This window comes from Seriola dumerili, unplaced genomic scaffold, assembly GCF_002260705.1.
Source record: "Seriola dumerili isolate Sdu_G_001 unplaced genomic scaffold, Sdu_1.0 BDQW01000493.1, whole genome shotgun sequence".
Taxonomy (NCBI): Eukaryota; Metazoa; Chordata; class Actinopteri; order Carangiformes; family Carangidae; genus Seriola; species Seriola dumerili.
The window spans coordinates 938,571-958,772 of NW_019174748.1; positions in this window are offsets into that span (position 1 = coordinate 938,571).

Sequence of the window (20,202 nt, forward strand, 5' to 3'; positions counted from 1 at the left end):
AAACATAATGTTGGTGGGAAGAATCAGGATTGATTTTTTCTGTGGAGCTCAGAGGGAAGATGAAGAGACGTAGTAAAAGAGAAAAGAAGCAGTTGTGTTATGAAAAATTAACAGAGGTGAACACTGCTGAATATTTTATATACTGTGTGTGTGTGTGTGTGTTGGTGTCACACTGTTTCTGTCTGAACTGTCTGCAGGGAGGAGAATGAAGTGGACAGGAAACGACTTCAGTCATAAAATCTGCGAAAAGTTGAATGAAGTATGGTTCTTTCGTCTGTTTTTTTTATCTCTGCAGGTGAAAATATTTAAAGGCTCTGTCTACTTCCTGGTTCTTTCGTCTGATTTTTTAATGTCTGAAAACACTTGAACGCTCTGTTTACTTCCTGGTTCTTTTGTTCTGTTTCAGTCTCTGCAGGTGACAAACTTCAGAGACTCGTCCAGTTTTTAGTTTTTCATCATCAGACAAACTGAAGAAGACAGACTCCACCTCCTCTATCCTTCCCACAATCCTCTCTGTTATTGTCGGGTTTTGTTCAGAATCAAACTCTTGTCAGAAAAGTTTGGTGATGGAGGTCGAGTCCGGGGCTCTCAGCGGGGAGACGCCGCCTCGTTCAGCACTAATTAGCTGTCCAGTACTTCCTGTCCCACAGAGGAAGACAGATTAGAGAGGTGACTGCTCGCCGCTGACGGGGTCTGCCTTAACGAGATAGCATCTGATTGGCTGGGCCGAGGGTTAATTGAAGGGAAGGAAGTGATGAGTTCTTCCAAATGTGGTTTTAATTAGAAGGAGGGCTCAGAGGGAGGTTGTCTGTCTGTCTGTCTGTCTGTCTATCTCTCTCTGTCTCACTCTGTAACTTTATTGTTTCTATGTTTCTCATCGTTTGTCTTGTTGTTTCCTTCAGTCACCTGTTCTGAAGGTGATTTTTTGTGTTTGTGTCTGGGAGAAGTTCCTGGTCCAGAGGATCCTGGGTCTTTGAGACCTGCTCACAGGAAGTCCACCTGGTAGACCAATAAATTACATCTAAGATCATAATTCATACATCCATCAACCTAAATCACTCTTCAGACCCCAGTTTTTTTGACAGTTGAAGTTTCAATCAGCGATTGGAAAAAACTCAAAGAAACCTGAGAAGATGACAGGAGGAGGAGGAAGGAGAAAGGAGAGAAGGAAGAGAGGGGAGAAGAGAAATGAAAGGAGGGGTCAAAAAGAGGGAACAGAAAGAGGAGATGAGAGAAGGGCCATGGAGTGATGAGAGGGGAATAGGAGGGAGGTGAGAGGACAGAGGGGAGGAAAAGAAAAGGATGACAGGAGGTTAAGGGGCAGAGGAGGTGGTGAAAAAGAGGAGGTGAAACGAGACGATAGGAGGGGTCAGGAAGAGGGGAGGGGAAAGAGGAGACGAGAGGTCTGGTGAAAAAAGGATGGAAGGAAGGGAGGAAGGAAAGAGTTAAAATGAGACAAGGAGGTATGACAAGAAAAGATGAGGTGAATAAAATGATGCAGGAGGAGAGAGGAGGAGGAAGAGATGATGAGGAATGAGGAAGAAGAGGAGGTCAAAGGATGGTGCTGGTTCATCAGAGACTGACTCATTTCTGTTGATCGAGATCATCGACCACATGAAGGTGGTCTTCGACCTGATCCACAATGTGGTCTACCTGATCAGACCTGATCAGACCTGAAAACAAGGAGAACAACAATACATACAGCAGCCTGATAATCTATCAATTCATCTGATTAATTAACAAGCAGCTGCAGCAGGAACAATAATAATGTAATGTTATCTGTTTATTTGCTTCAAACATACATACATATATATACGTATATATATATTGAAGTACAGAAGTGCACATGGGTGTGAGGACAGGATGATGTAACAGGGTTCTCTAATCACCCCGGGAAACCAGAGGGTTACCACGGCGATCCCAACATGTCTGTCAGAGACACACAAGTAGAGAGAGTGGAGGTGGAAGTCGGGTTACAGAGTTTAAAAAATTAACGAGTTTTCTCCTGCAGCAGTCACTAAATATAGACAGAGTGTGTGTGTGTGTGTGTGTGTGTGATGACAGAAAACATCACTTTGTCTTCACAACGGAAACCAACAACATGTCTGACAACACCCCTCCTGAAAGAAAACACCAGCGCTGACTGTAAATGCATCACGAGAGAAGACAGTAAACTTATGGCCAGAAAAGACATAAACACATTACGACAGGTCAGTAGAGAAGATATCAAAGGCATCATAGGAAAGACAGTAAACAGGTTGCAGGAAAAGGACCATGAACGCATGATGACAGTGAACTCATCAGCAGAGCAGACAGTATATGCATGGTTTCAGGGGACAGTAAACACATCACCAGAGAACAGACCATAGGAGTGGGCAGTAAATGCGTCGCCATGAAATAATAATATAATACACTGCAGGAGAGGACATTGAATGCACCACAGTGTTTTCCTCCCTTGTGTTTTGTTTTGTTTTGTTGTTTGTTGTTTATTTCACTTAAGCCAAACTTTACACTCACTGCCTTAAACAGACTTAAGTTATAGCTGACTGTTCACAACACACACACACACTCACACACACACACACACACACTCACACACACACTCTCAGAGAGCAGTGTGGGCCCCCAGAGGCCTCACTGTATTGATTGGACTCTCAGTGTGTGTAATGAGAGCCGCTGCGTTTGCTTTTAGCTTCAGAGTGGGAGGAGAGAGATGTGGCACTGCGGCAAGAAAGACACACACACACACACACACACACACACACACACACACACACACACACACAACAATAACAACACAAACATTCTTTTACCCACATATGTACAATCAGAGATACATGTCTTTATATAGACACACAGTGAGCAGTGTAGGAGGCTGTAATTGAGAAGGAACAGCCTGAGGTCTGATTACACCACCTCTCTCTTTTTGTTTCTTTCTTTCTCTATGTAATTTGACTTGCTGTAATTTGACTCTATTTTCTGTCATTTCTTCCACCTGTTTCTCTCTGTTTAGTTTGTTATTCAGTCTGTTTTTTTTAGTCACAGTGGCAGTGTGTTGTTGCTGTTCAGTCGCTCCACCACTTTGGTCCAGATTGAAATTTCTCAGCACATCATTAGTGCTGCTACAAAGAGCCTAAATCTGACTGAACAACAAACTAAACACAGAAACATGTTGAAGGAAATAAAAGAGCAAACTGATGGAATCATGATAGAGAAATGAACAAAAGAAACAGATGGATTGATGAATGAAACATGGTTCACATGTTCATGTTCCCCTCAGGATGGACTGTAGTGACTCTGCTGATCCTCTGACTTTCATCTAGCGCCACCATTGGATCAAAGTTATAATTGTCCAGTACCTTATGACGGATACAAGTGGGCACTTTTTGCAATAAACTCAATTGAGTGGCATTTTTTGCTGGCACGTGACTTTTTTGTTTGAAATTTTGTTATAATTTCAACCAACAATTTTAACCAAACTATATTCTCCCTTGTGTAGCTTAGCTGTAGCTCAACTTCATCCATTATAAAGTAGTTGGTAGCTTGCAATGCCATGCTTTCAAGGTAGATGTGGTTAAGACCTATGAAGACCTGAAGCATGTGTTTGTTTAGAAAGTGGCAGCTGAATTAACCAATCACATTTTGATTTATAGTGGGTGGGACCAAAAATAAAGGTTCAGGGCCAGAGGTCCTGAGCCATTGCACAGGGTTTCCCTATTTCTAAAGTGATAGGACAGTATGCAAAGGACATCACATGACAATATTCACAACTTGGAAAACTTTTATGATAAACCCTTTTGATTGTTTTGATCTGTGGACCCTTATGGACTAAAGGAATATAAATAATTGAGGAACAGACGGATAATCGGACTTCAGGAGCGCTGCAAGACTCCAGGTAGGGAGCCGCCATTGTTTCTCCTTTTTGCTGGTTTACAATGTTGGTAAATCTGAATTAATTATACTTTTGTACTCAAATGAACTGTGGTTGAATTGAGGAGAATATATCTAAGCTAACCATGTGTAATATGTCTATATTGACTAACTTTAAGCAATTACTTTATATCTTTATGTGCGATGCTAAGCTGTTTTGCTCAGCTTTAAACTGGTCGCCGGCGACGCAAGATTCACGCAGTTAGCTAACCACCGGTCAGACTGGTAACATGGCTCTGGTTGCCTCTCCTCCGGGGTAGGTGCATGTGAGACGCTATGGTCGGTCATTGTGTGTTGAAGGTGTAGCCTCAGTGTTTCTGGTTTAACAGCACCTTGTTGGGCAGGTGGCAGTTGTGTTTACAGTGTGTGTGCTCTGAAAGACATCACAGAATTAGCTTGTTCACCCAGATGTCATGGGAGCCCGAGCCGGGACCACAGACAAATACACATAAACACCGTATTGGCTGCAGGTTCGTACGTCAACGTCGCCGCCATATTGGTCCGGGCAAGACTGCCCTGTAAACAAGCACAGAAGGAGGAGCTGCAGTTCTTCTGTAAGGATAAAAAGCTCTATAATATTTATATTTCTCAATCGATTTCAATTAGTTGTTTCCATATTCAGGGGTTTATGATCTACGTGCAGTGAAAATAAAAGTTTGGTCTCTACTTAGAAACGTGATAGTTTAGGCTGTAATCACACATCTTCCATAAGGAGCTGTGTTCGACCTAGGTTTAGATTAAATTGATTACTGGCATGGAGGAAAATAATTCATTGTCATAAGGAGTTGTTAAAACTCACCTTACTTTAGTAAATAAACTACTATTTACATTACATGTAATATTTACTAAATGTTATAGAAGTGGCCTGACTCCTTTACATCTCCAGAATGGGTGAGTGGTGGAGCGAGAGAGAGCGAGCGCGCGCTGTTGTAAGCAGCTGGTGACCAGAGCAGAGTAAGAGTTAGTAGTAGCTGTAAAGTTGCACGGAAATATATGCATAGTTTTAGCTGCTTGTCAGAAAATAAATGCTGCACTCCCCAAGACCAAAGCCGGGCTCCTGAGTCTTGCTCACCTACGGTTTTGGAGCTGAAGCAAGGAAGGTTAACACAAATAATATGCTGGTACTACAATAGTATAATGTATTGATTTTACACCTCAATGTATTTGTAGGATAATAACAATACCACAACCAGCTGCCCTATACAGTTATATATTGTTGTACTACTACTACATCTCACTTGCTCACATTCTTTCTCTCACTATCTTACTCCATTTATTTTATTTTGTTGATTTTACTGTTAGTTTTAACAATTCCTTATGACAAGGAATCATTTTCCACCACCTAGCCTTATTCACTTCATGTAAACGACTAATTGAAATCAATTGAGAAATATAAACATTATAAAGCTTTTTATCCAGGAAAACTGAATCAATCAAATCAATCTGAATATATACAGGACTGCTCAGCCCTATTGTACAATCATCATTATAGCTTCATCTAGTATAGCTGTAAACCATAATAAACACAGTCTGTGTCGATTATTTCTCTCTGATCAGTTCAGTTATATAAGGTATCCGTGATAAATCACTGTTTGTGGTTAAACTGATTAAACATACGGGGAATAAATAAGTAAAAGCAGGAAAGAATGTAAAACTATAGAAGAACAGGGTTTATCTGAGTATAATTCATCTGAGGTCATTTATTATTCATCACCTGTCAGATTTAAACATGATGCTGAGCCTGACAGCTGACTTTGTGACCCTGAATGAGAGTGTATGAACAGTATAGAATATTTACTAATGTCTTTAACTCAGTTCTTCAGAGTTGATCACACTCTGGGTTATTTAAGGTTAGGATTTATTTATTTAAGGTTAGAGCATTACCATAAATAATCTACAGTTCTTCTAAAGAAGGTTTTCAGATGAGAAATGAAATGAACCCACAGCTGGTCTATTTGCCTTAGACTTTATTAGCACCTCTAGAATTTTCTTTCTGCCACTGTTTTTGTGTATCATATTTAGTTTTAGATGTTTTATGTGAGAATTTAAACATTTAGATTTCAAGTTTCTCTGCATCTAAATATTGAAAATAAAAACTGTAAAATTAGCTGTAATGTTTGCAGAGAGGTGATGACCTGTTAGCTGCGTGAGAGCTTTCAGTCGGCATCTGTTATCAGTAGTGTGGCTCTTCCTGTTCTCCTGACCACTGCTGCAGCTCGGGTCCTGTATTTTTATATTCTTAAATAAGACCAATGCCCTACACTTGAAAATAAGACAGTTGTTGTGAAAGGGTTCAGTTTTGAATCATTTAACATTTTAGAGATGTTGCGCAGGGGTGCACTCAGTTTTGTTGTGTACTGTATCTTAAAGATTTACGTCTTGTGTAGGAAGCAGTGGGCTTGGAGCTGTATAGTGTATATTGGCCATTTTAAGGTTTTATTATGAACAGCAGTGAGGTAACAGGAAGACAAGGAGCAAGAGATGCAGCAATAAGAAAAATATATAACATTGCCAGACTATAAACTGATCATTGTTGGGGTTGTTGAGCTGTTGGACATTTTTCAGTCTTCTCTGACGTTTCATAGATTAAAGAATTATTCTATTTTCATCTGAGAGATGATATGAACATAAGAATAAAAATATAAGCGTGAAAAATGATCATTAGCAGCCAGAGTTTTGTCTTCTGTTGGCACAAGTGTGTGTTGTGTTGTGCTGGTAGTTCTCTTGTGTTCAGACAGAGGCACACTGACCTGACTACCAGGTCACATAACCCTGCTCTCTGTCTACCTCTCTCTCCCGCTCCCTCTCCCTGCTATGTGATCTGATTGGTTTTAATGAGTCTTCATTAGTGCAGCAGGATCAGGTTCCCCTGATAGAACTGGTTTCCCTCCTGCTGGCACACACTCAAACACTTTACACATGACCTTTTATCCTGATGTTGGACGAATGTGTTAAAATCTGAATTTGTTAATATAAAGTGACGTTCTTCCCTCTGTTGTTCATCATATTAATTGAAAAATATCACCTGAACAGGGTGTTGTAAGTGACTGAATTGATGCAAAGACTTGTGGGTCAGTTTGAGGTGGAAAGTTTCCACCACAGGAAACAGAGGGTGGTACCATCAGGTTTACTGATCTCTGAGATCTGTACAGTCTAATGTGTTATCAAGTATTTTCCGGGTTAACATTCAAGATTATTATAGATGTGTTAAATTGTGCTGATCAATTGATTTTTGGTCCTTTTAATACTGAGTATCTCTGATACCGAGTCTGATCTGATACTGATATTGATTAAATATGTATCTGACAGCTGTAGACATTAAGTCTGCAGTTTGATCCCAATACTGAAGTTCCCGATTCAAACCTTGAACTTGAAAAGTTGATCAGCTTTAATTATTGATCTGATGTAAAGGAAAGTATAACTGGAGAATATGACTCTTGTGAAGCGATCTTCTGGAGAGATGATGTCTCGCTCTGTTGGAGTTGTTGGAACTACACGAACAGCCCATTTATGGTTGTACAGTGCTAGAGAGTGATATTTATTTTATCTCACGAACAATCTTTGGTCGAGTACAAACACACAAACCCACAGCACACAAGTTTTATTTTGTCCTTTTATCACATTACTGACCGAATTAACATCAGCAGAAGTCTCTCATCCATGTAGTTATCTTGCCTCCTGCATCAGTGCAGCAGACGGCTCAGTCCTGAACGCTACACGCTGAAGCCAAATCAGCGTTTAGTAAAACAAAACACTGCGAGGCTCCAGCTGGCAGACAGGACGCGTCCTCGTCAGGTCTGACAGCCCAACACAAACTGAATCTGGGGATGAAGCCAAAGCTCAGCAGCACAGAGACAGACTGTCGGCTCAGCGTGTCACTGACTGATCCACAGATAGAGGAGGACGACAGGTAGACTGACAGACACACTGCTCATAATGAAGCTGCTGTGCCTGAAAGAAAGCTGGCCCCAAACACCTCGCAGACAAATCCACAGCTGACGACTGATCACGGACAGGAGGAGAGTAACAGCTCATTTACTGGCGAGTGAATCAGGACTGAAGTCAGTTATCAGTTATTATTTTATAGAAATGTGTAAGTTAACTAAAAACCAAAACAAAGCAACTGTTCTTTGGCTGGATACTTATACTGCATTCAGTGGTGAACAGGTACTTGGATGGTTTATTTAAGTAAAAGTACTAGTAAGACTATATAAAATACTCTTACAAGTAAAAGTCCTGCATTCAAAATCTGAAGTAACAGTAGAGAAGTACTTCCTGTATTTGCAGTATCACAGTAAACTACTTCCTGTAGTGACAGTATCACAGTAGAAGTACTTCCTGTAGTGACAGTATTGCAGTAAAAGTACTTCCTGAACTTGCAGTACTTCCTGTAGTTACAGTATCACAGTAGAAGTAATTCCTGTAGTTACAGTATCACAGTAAAAGTACTTCATTGTGCAGTAAACTGTCTCCTTTGACTGATCAGTGATTCTGAATTATGTTACTGTTGTAGCTGCTCCGGGTGGAGCTGCTTTAACTACGTCAGATACACTTAGTTTAATCTACTGGTTCCCAAGCTCAGGGTCGGGTCATAAACACCTAAAAAACATGACAAGGACCTGTAGCTGAGTAGAAGTATAAAGTAATTTAAAATGGTAAAGTACAAGCAACTCAGGTATAGTACTTGAGTGCACTTAGTAACTTTCCACCACAGTTACACTATTTCACAATATGCTCCTTCTGCTGCCCATGAACACACAGTCTGCTGGTGCAGTTTGTTTCTAATTTAGCAGAGAGTGTAGATATGAAAGCTGCTGCATCAAATGAAACCTGGCTGTAGGATTGATCAGTAGATGTCAGATTGATCAGTGGAAGTATCACTGCAGTGAGGAAAGGAAGAGATGTTTTATCTCTATTATCATTTGGTCCACTGTCCTCACAGTTTGTCCCACAGGTGGACAGCAGCCAGACTGATGCTCACAGACAAGATCGTGTTTCATCCAAACAAACAGACTGACAGTGGCCTGAACAGGTCGATGTGCAGGTAGATAGTGCAGGGAGGATAGATGGACAGGTGAAGCAACAGGTAAGACTCAGCGCGCACACACATGTGATCATGTTGCTGTGGTGTGTGACAGTACAGTCTGATACAAAGAGGATCAGGAGGGCAGACAGGCAGAACGAGAGACAGCATCAGGTTTCAACAGGCCCCCGAAGTTTCCACAAACAGAGAGACACTGAGAGGACGACAGGAACATCAGACGGACAGATGGCCCCTGTGTCCTCACCCTTCCCACCCTCCCTCTGTGTATACATGTGCAAAAATATTAGAAACACCTCCAGGGTTTTTCCTGCATAGAAAATTATGAGGAAGCCGTCTGCGTCAGATTTCCTCCCACCTGCACCTCTTGATGAACTCTGAGGGTGTCTTCTTGGAAAACTGTTTTCTAACAAGCGTTGCACTTGGCGGATTTCTGCCATTTGTAACTGCATTACGGTGATGTAGTGGTGCTGTATCATAATCAGCACATAGAAGGAAAGAGTTGCAACTTTCCTCAAGGAATTTTCCCCAAATAATGTGTGTTTCGTTTGTGATGTGCAAACATCAGATTTATACACTGTTCTTAGCTCAGTTATAAAACCTGAGTGCTCCACAGACTTTCACAATCACGCAGCTAAAAAAGAAGACAGTGACTGACTGAAAAAATACAGTCCACGCAAACGTTGTACACAGTATAGTAACAAAGACGATCGCAACATATGATCGCGGTTGGCGCCTGCCAAAATTTTTGTCGGCTGCTTTGCTCATATGTCTTAAAAATGAGCATTTCACTTTCCTGTATGTGCCCCCTGTGTCATGTGACATGGGAATTAGGCTGGCGATGTGTCCTCAGTCCTCTGCCACAATTTCACAAGTTTGAAAATATGTTCTGCCATGTGACCAAGATGGCAACCATTAAGAGTCAGAGGTGTCCTATGTTTTACAACCAACTTTTTAACTTAAAGCGCACTGTATGTTGCCGTACTTATGCACTCAAAACAAGTGTGAGTCTGGAAGTACGTGATTTTGAACTGATGATCTGAGTTAGGACTGGGTGATCAATATCATGAATATGGTTATGGTTATGGTTATTATGACTTTGGTGCTCATCAGTCTCTCCCTTTTTTTGTACCATGCTCTCTTCATATTCAGCACTGTGATTTAACTAATTGGTGGTGTTACCGTTGGTCGTCATCCATGTTGCATTCACCACTGTCTGGGAGTCGTGACTGATGAGACCCAATCAGGAGGCGAGGCGGGTGTTGAATCATTGTTTCCAAAAGTCTCATTTTCAGCTCGTCCAGACTACAGTGTAACCTCAGAGTGTTTAAAATAAAACTGGGTCCAGCGAAGTCTCCGGGGTCGTGTAGAGGTCAGGAGCAAACGTAGCAAAACTGATGTGTTTTAAAACTAAAATGTATCAGTGTGGGCGTAGCCTGCGGCTCAGTGTTTGTGCTAGTGTCCTCCAAATCACCAGCTTTGCTTTGAGTGAATGTGGACTAATGTTAGTTGGATGGGGCGGAGGCTCGTGACTGAACATGAGGTAGTGTTTATTCAAGGGGACAGTTCATGAACGCTGCATTGGGCAAAGTATTGACCGAATTAACCAACAACAAGTTCTAAATGTTGGTTTTGATATTTCCGAGCCCTAACTAGTCATCAATGTTTAGGATAGCAGCCCTGAGCTGATAACACTCAAAGATTGTTTCCTGCATGGATGTTTTCAGACTAATGACAGAAAGCTGATGGAACAGTAAAACTTCTGAACACATCATGTGACCTTCACTTCCCCCCCAGGACTCAAAGCTGTGAAGTAGTCTGTCCTGTCAGACTGTGAGGTTAATGTTAGCTGTCAACAGTTTCACTGGCGGTCATCAGTCAATCATGACTCTGTCAGACGTGTCCTGGAGTTTCATATATAGAAATCTAAGTTTAAATCCCAATCACAGTGTTGTTTGAAAACAATAATGTGAACCCTGTTCAGCCTGTTTTTGTAAAACAGGAGGCATTTGACGGAGGCATCATGGTCAAGCTAATAAAACAACAACAGAGGAAATCTTTCTGCTAAAGATCACTGACCTGATTTTATTTATTTTCTCTATTAAAGAAATAAAAGCAACATCTGCATGAAACAGAAGAGGCTGTCACATCTCATCATCTAATTGGCTGTCCCAGATGATGTCATCACATATTTTACATTCATCTTTTCATTTAATTCTTTTTTATTTTCATGCAGTCTTTTCTTTCTCTCCACCATCCCTCCATTTTCTCTGCCTGTGTGTGTGTGTGTGTGTGTGTGTGTGTGTGTGTGTGTGTGTGTGTGTGTGTGTGTGTGTGTGTGTGTGTCTTCTCTGTATCTCCTCCATCCATCCTCTCTCTTCACCTCCTCCTCAGTCTCCACCCCCCTCCTCCTCTCTATCAGTTGGTAGATCATTAACCTGACAGGCCAATAATTACTTCTCTTTTCTTTCTGTACAGTCCACTTCAGTGAAACACATACTCTGTCTGTATCTTGTCTCTCTGTGTCGTTTTCTTTGTCTAATTATTTTGCCTCAGCTGAAACCACCATCCACCTCCACCTCCACCTCTTCGTCTGTCTTTGTTTCTCTGAGTTCACTCAGCTTCAGAGTGAACACAACTGTGCACTCTGTCACTGAAAACACTGCCTGACAGACGAGTCACACAATGTCACGTTCATTGATTGAAAATTAAATGTAAGTGAAGCTGATATGAGCAAATAATTCAATAACTGTGTGATAAAGATAGCAAAAAGTTCACAACTCGACTCGGCCAGAGAGACTTCTGGACTCAACACATCTGAAGACACATTTGGACAGACTCTGGGAAACTGAGAGGGGCATGTTTCTTCATCTTTTCACATATTTTATATTTTAATGTAGAATTAATGGATTCGCTGATTTTTTTGATCTCCCTAATGTCTTTCAGAACTGTCACATGCTGCATTTAAAATGCATTTTTTTTTACGACTTCAGGACCAGTAGAACATTTTAAGCCAAAAACAGCACTTTGTCAATGACAGAGGAATCTAATTGGTTTAACTCTTCTATTCCTGACAAGGGTAGGAACTCACAGACCAGTTCTTTGGACTCAAGATCATTTTTTGTGTGTATGTTTTATACTGATTGCCATAAGTGTTGTATTCATTCATATTTAAGACTTAGTTCATTTACAGACCACCATCAAAACATGATTCGCAGCCCTCTCATCTACAGTTTATCCTGAGCATACAGAAAACAGCCTGCAGACCTACAGTGCTGCAGAGCTCCATATATCATCCATTAGAGCTTCAAAACAAAACAGAGATGTAACAAATCTCAAAACAACTGGAGTCTGCTACAGTCAATGGGAAACGTCACAACCAAGACATACAATTATATTACATTACATTACATTATGACGTTATGAGCACTCAGTGGTCAGTAGTGAGATTTTTCTCCAGGCTGCCGTTATGTTGAGGCTGTAATAGATCAGGACTGACCACACATCAGTTCTGGATTCAGGAGGAAACATGTTCTGATCGGTCATATGAACAGATACACTGTACGTATAGCGTGTGTGTGTGTGTGTGTGTGTGTGTGTGTGTGTGTGTGTGTGTGTGTGTGTGTGTGTGTGTGTGTGTGTGTGTGTGTGTGTGTGTGTGTTTGTGTAACAGTAGCTGGTCAGACAGGAAGGAAGGCGTTGTGTGTTTCATGCAGCTGCAGTCTGATCCTGAGGATGACAGTTTAATTATAGAACAAGCATGTCAAGATGATATCTGCCTCGGTCTGAGGGCCTGGCTTAGTGTGTGCGCATGTGTGCTCGTGTGTGTGTGTGTGTGTGTGCAATAGATCCAAATGATCTGACATCGAGTGTCTTTCTAAACGTGATAGTATTGTGACCTCTGACACAGCAGTGACCTCTGAACTCTGACGCAGCAGTGCACAGTGATGCTGTAGCTGTCTCAGTTGTATGTGGACACCTGTAGGACACCATTACACTGGCTACACTACTAAAAATGAATGTCTGGACTTTTTCTAGGTCTTCCTCAAACATAAAGTATTTAGTTATACTTTTTAGCTGACAGTAGGCTGATTAATTTTGTCCTGAATTTGCTTTTAAGTAGGTCTGAGTTCAGGACTACTCCAAAACTTGGTTTGTACTTCTATAGGAATGTGTTACTACAGTGTTTAATTGTGATGAGTTCGTAACTTAATACATTTTTAAAATGTATTTAATTTGGCTTTATCAGATCTGAATGTATTGACAGTGAAAATAAAAGAGTGATAATAACCAGACAAGACTTTAGAACTGAAATGTCAAAACAAATCTCGAACGACTTTTTGAATATTTTTATTTCAGTAATCTATTTGTCTCATATTTCATCTCACTATTCATCAGAATGAGATGAGTCAGGACGTGGTTAGCCTAGCTTAGCATAAAAACTGGAAGCAGGTGGTCGGCTGTGCTGCAGCTGCACAAATAAAAATAACAGTGAAATTAATATTAATTCTGCTTTATCATTCAGTGAATATCAGATAAATAAATCTGATGTTTTCCAGCAGGAGCCTCTGAACATTACCTTAAGGTACCTGGTTTTTGTTCAGGTCACAGAATCTGTGTAACAGTGGTGGTAGACTGAGGCCGAGCACTCGTCCTCCTCAAGTTCTTATTTTAACTGCTCCTACATCTCAATGATGAAGGATCTTTAGTCCTGAAAAGACTGTTTGAAATCACAGGAACATACTGTAGCTATGTCCTGTTATGTGTCTTGCAAACACAGCCAGGATACTGTGCTTCATAATCCCCAGGAGCAGCAGACTGAAACTCTTCATGGAGCTTGTTGCACTTTTTGTTTTGAGTGAGCTATGTGACACATACTAATGTGTTATCATGAGATTGTGTTTGAATAGCACACCATGTTTGGGGACATTTTGTATGTAATGTCTACGCATTTTAAGTCGAGTCAATTTTTGTTTGTATAGCACCAATTCAGAACAGAAGTTATGTCAAGTCACTTTTCAAATAGTCTGGACCTTGGAGATCCAACAATTCCCACCAAGAGCAAACATTTGGCGACAGTGGCAAGGAAAAACTTCCTTATAAGAGGCAGAGACCTTGAGCGGAACCAGATTTATGGTGGGTGGCCATCTGCTTTGACCGATTGAGTTGAGGGGGGCACCATGCAAGAGGCTAATAGTAATAAAAAATAATAATGATAGTACCGGCGGTAACAGCAATAATAAAAATGTTAATGATAACTGTAATGCTACTACTGATATAAGTAATAATGATGGCTCATAATGATAATAATGATAATTTATTATAATACATTTAGCAGCAGGATGGTTTGGAGTTGCAGATCAAGACTCTACAGCAGCTCTGAAACGCCTTTTCAGTGTGAGGGTTTGGGGTTAATGTGTTGAGGAATGATGTGACGTGAAAATCAAAAAATGACTTAAGGCTGCACATACAGATGTTTTGATTCAATACCTGCATCTGGATGCGTAGCACTGATAGACTGGAATAAAAAACCTGTTCTTTAAAATTTTGAATATTCCACAATAAAATTCAGACGAAATAAAGTTACGTTTTTGTCCAGTCATAAACAACGTTATCTACATATAAACATCATGATGTAAAAGAGCCAGGAGACTCAGTTATAAAGGACCCATTCACAGACCAAGAGGAGAGGGAGCCTGAAGTGGGACATGGTGTGTGTCAGTACATGAATGAGTGAAAGATGACTGAATATAATTGAGTGTGTTTTAGAGAGAGCGCAGGATAAGGTGTGTGAATGGCAGAGGTGTGTGTGTGTGTGACGGGCAAGATTGCGTGAGAAGGAGAAGCTTACTCTCTCTGTCTAATGTAACTCGACCATCCGCTGACCTTGTCTCTGTGTGTGTGTGTGTGTGTGTGTGTTCAAGCTCACAGTTGCGTGTCAGCATGTGTGTGAGGATGTGCATCTGTTTGACTGCATGATCATGTTCAAATATGTCGTGTCGGTTGTGCTAGTGTTCCTGTGTCTTTGTGAGGACCCGTGACCTTCACAGTGAGGACATTTTGTCTGTCCTAATGTCTTCGGAGAGCTGGTGGAAGGTTCAGACCTGGTCTCTCAGTTAAAATTAGCATTATCCTGGGGTTAGCGTTAGGAATGCAGTCATGATGGTTTGGCTTAGATTATATTTTCCATGTCTGTGTAGCTGCGAGTGTAAGTTTCATCACCTGCTTGTGTCTGTAACGTCTCGTCTGTGCAAATGTTATGTCTAACCCAAAATTCATCACGTGCAGACTCCACACAAGGACTGTACACGCTGTGTGTTCATATGTGGACAAACCAGTGTACACAGATATCCATCAGAGCTGCCTGAGCATCCACTGTGTGGAGGTGGGAGAAGAACAGAACATCAAGCTGCCGGACCAGACTCAAAAACCCTTTGTCCCTGCTACCACTGGCTTTTTCAACAGTCTCATGTCATTGTGTGTCTTTTTGGGTGGAGCGCAACAGCGGGGCCAGCCTTATAATCGTGAATGTCACTGACTGACTGACTGATGATATTTTCACCACTGCTCAGCAGAGTGCCGAGCCGCAGTCTATAGAGCAGCTCTGGTTTCCCAGCTGCTCGGGAACAGCAGGAAGGCGGAGGAGCACTTCCAATACACTGAGCCGCCCCTCTATTACAGCAAATAAACTACTTTCATTACATGTATCATTATTACTAAAGGAGGCAGAGGAACAACTAAACATAAGGCACAGAGCAGAGAGAGCAGGAGAGAGGGAGGGAGACAGAGAAGTCATCAGTAACAAAGCTTTGTACACTATGACCAACTCATCAAACAGAGGGAGTCTGACATAAAGACCTGCCTCTTATAAAAGTCTGTTACGTTCAGGAGTTGAAGTAAATAAAGGCTAAACTATTGTGGATCCCAGACGGGGGCTGTGCTCCGTGTGGCACACTGTGAAACTTTTTATTTTTTTTTGGGTCAGTGCGTGTGATTATTGTATTTATTGTACTTATTCACTGTTGGCTCTGCAACAAATTGCCCCGGGGGACAATACAAATTACCTGGAACCTTGAACCTCCTCTCTCTCTCCTTTTCATCTGTTAACCTATTTGTGGCACTTTTCATGTGAACGGTCACTGTTCATTCAGTTATTTATTTGTTGTCTTTCCAGTCAGTTGCTTCCCTAGTAGACATACTGGTCCACTCCCACTTGTGCTCTGCCTGACTGTACAGTATATCGTGCCATCCCAGCTGGAGCGTTCCAGCCTTTTTGTACCTGCCCGTCTTTTGACCTTTTGTATATTTTTGGACTTCACCTTTTGCTTGCTCTTTCTTTGCCTTTGTACCTGGTGTTGGTGCCTGTTACGGACCACTGCCTGCCCATTGACTTCACCCTTTGCTTAAGTCCTTACCATTGCATTACCTTTAAAATAAATGTGAACGGTTTTAACTTTTCAAAGGAAATGTTCATTAAATAGTAAATATGATGTACACTTTAACGGTGCAGGTCAGTTTGACCCATAAAATAATATTGTATTTTTTTGAATATGCGATTAAATGAGATGCTTAGACCATCGTTCTCTCCTCTTTCCTCTCCTCCACTCTGCACTGACAGGGTTTCTGCTCTGGTTTTCTTCTCTCAGGGTGTGTTTGTTATCTACAGTTGCTCTGTCCCAGAGGGGTGGAGACTTCCAACAGCTGAATTTTAGTAGCTTCTGTTTTCACAGTGTCAGCCTCAGAGTACTCCTTCTTCTTCATCCTTCTCCTCCTCCTCCTAATAGACTTCCTTCCTCTTCTTTTTCCTCCTCAGTTCCTCCTGTTTGCCTGTACACTTTCTCCTCTTCTTCTTTCTCTCCCTCTTTTATTCTGTCCTTCCATCCTTCAATCCAAACAGTTCATCCCTCTCTTCCTACCCATGTTCACTTCCTCTTGTCTTTCTCCATCTGTCTCCCTCTTTCCACTTCATTGTCTGCATGTCTCTCTTGATTCCTCTATCCTGCATCCTGTTCTTCCTTCCTCCCCTATTTCACTTCTTCCTGCTTTTTATAGACCTACACATAGTAAAACTCATCTTCCTCCTCCTCTACTCCTCTGTCAATATATTCTCTCTCTCTCTCTCTCTGTCTCTCTCTTAGTCCATATCTTTTTACCTCCCCCCCCCCCCCCCCCCCCCCGTCTCCACTCCTTTCAGCTTTTAAATGCAGAACTTTGTGTCTGAATTTTGCTCATTCTGTGTGAGTGTCTCATCTATCATGCATGAGTGTTAAATTATAAACTCTGGGTCACTGCGCCACCCTCCGAGAGAGAGACCTAGGCGGACACAGACGGAGAAAGAGAGAGAGAGTTAACAGTAGATGGATATCAGGTCTTGATGTTATCGGGGAACACGCTGAAGTTGTTCTCCCTCTATCTATCCTGCAGCAGAGTTTATTCATCTTACAACTCCTCTCTACTGTATCCTGGGGTTTAGAAGTTATGTCACAAAGCTGCTGGTCTCCATTATGAATAGAGGGTCAGGGTTCATACCATTTTCTGAAATCTGAATCATCCACAGAGCCCCAGAAGTCCCAAAAGTTGATATATTTTTAATCTTGTATGCACAAGATAGTGGATTTACAGTGCATTCAAAAAATATTCAGACGCCTTCAGTCTTTTCACATTTTGTTATGTTGTTATGCTAAATAATTTAAATTCATGTTTTTCCTCAAACTGTCTACACTCAATAACCCATAATGACAAAGCCAAAACAGAATTTTAGAATTTTTTGTAAATGTATTAAAAAGAAAAAAACTACAATACGACATTGACATAAGTATTCAGACCCTTTCCTTTGACACCTGGAAACTCGGGTTCCTCTTGATCATCTTTAAGATGTTTCTACACCTTGATTGGAGTCTACCTGTGGTAAACTTGGCTGGACATGATTTGGAAAGATACACACCTGTCTATAAGGTGTCACAGCTGACAATTCAGATCGGATCAAAATAAATTTAAAACTGCTGATTAAAACATAGAAGTTGCTGTTCCTCATGATAAACCAGTGATAAACACAGCGTCATAGACCAAATGAATCTGAATATTTCAGTTAGTAAAAATCAAACAAGATACAAGTGAGCTTTACGGCGTGTTGTCACACACTTTGACAGAGCCAGGCTAGCTGTTTCGCTCTGCTTCCAGTCATTATGCTAAGCTACTGTAGGTTAACCAAGTCCTGACTACAGCTCTGTAATTAATTGTACTTAATCCTGAATGGTTTCTTTACGTACAAAGCCTCTATTTAGACAAATGTGATTTTTAAGTAGGGTGTTGCATTAATAATACAATAATTTACACAGCATCTCTAATTCTTTTATTTTTCCTTCTATTATGAATATTATATATAATTTTATCATGATGTGTTATTTGCTGGACCACTGTAAAACTAAAAATGCAGAAAATTGCATCCAGCCTTAGACACAGGAAGGTGTTGGTTATGTAATCTGAAACTGGTTCCTCCAAATGTGAATTAGCAGCAGCAGCTCGATACTGAATCACACTGAGCCACCTGGCACTCAGGTGTGGCCAGGCGCCGCTAAGCTAATCCAGGCTAACCTCTGCAGAACTATTTACACCTCCACATGAATCATTCATCAAGAAGGAACTCTTATAAATTAGACATGGAACAAACACTTAGCTGCTGGCTACATGCTACGTTAAAACCGGTTTTCAGTGTTTATGGGCTCAGATCCTCTGCAGAGACACACAGAACCACCTCAGGGTTTAATTTTTGATTAAAAAAAAAAAAACTACCCACTGATTGGTCAAAATCCATTTGACTGATTGGTTTTTGTCTTGTTGGCTGCACAAATGATGGGGTGATCAGTTACAGAGGAAATAATAATGGCATTTTGAAAAATAACATCATATAAGCGGTGACCTTTTCATACTCACTGCTGCTTTTTAATGTCCTGAGTAAAATAAGCTTCACTTCATACATCATCATCACATTATATACATCAACACAGTCAGAGAGTTTATTAGTTTTTCTCTCTGGGGGCCTCAGACCAGACTATTAGACAGGGAGGACGAGGATGATATTAGAGATTGTGATTCAACGGGGATGACAGAGCGGGGTCGTGAAGTGTTTGTTGATGAGATGAGTTTTAAACTTGTGACTGATGACGGGGAGTGACTCCTCTATTTTGGAGGAAAACGGAGAGCAGGCCAAACATTAGTCTCCCTAAAAATCCAATTTGATATTTTATCTGATGGCTTTAAAAATTGCTGCTATGACCAAACAAACACCAGCGCACATACTCACTGTCTGTGAGGAGGTGGTGAGTCACTTTGAAATAGACATAAAATCCAAGTTCATCAAGCATGAAGTGAACATAAAGGTTCACATGTAAACTGCAGTTAAACGTCTTGCAGTGAGGGGGCGCTGTAGCAGCAGAGTTCTGCACAGGACCACTCACAGCAGCAACATTTAAAACAATGACATTTCTTGGGAAAATCTGTTTATTGCAGTGAAATGACTGATCAGTGGATTCACTCGCAGGGGGAAGTAAATCTGCACAAAGCAAAATTTGACCATGTTGACCATTAGCAAGCTGTTCTGATAGAGCTGACCTGTGTCTCACTTTGCATACTCCCATACTCGCCCTTACTATTTTGAGAGCAAAGTACCCGGATGATGCACTCAAAACAGTCAAAAAGTTGAGTGTGAAACGACGGACCCTTCTCACGCTCAGCGGTCGCCATCTTGCCTATGTTGTGGAAGTGGATGGACCACCAACGTATTTTCAAACTTGTAAGATCGGCGATACTTAAAGACTTCATAGGGCGTCCCAATGGCCTAGATGTTATGATGCGTACCATTATCTGCATGGCTTCTCATATCACTGCTATACAGACGACACCCAAATATACCCGTCAGTAGAGGTCATGGTTATCCCTCACCTTAGAGTTAGGGTCTCTCTCTTGCTGTGTACAAATAGCTGTTTATGTCTTTCATCACTCACTGGCTCACATCGATCTCTCTCTCTCTCTGTCTCTCTCATCCTGTCCAAATGTTGTTGTGTTTACAATCAAATGTTTGTACATCAGCTTGTTGTAGTGTTTGTGTGTGCATGTTGCAAGCATGGTTATATGCAGTTATATACGTGAAACTGTGGCAGGCAAATTAAATTTAATATTAATTTAATACTACAAATATTAATGAGTTACTATTTTCAAATGTCGTCATGACA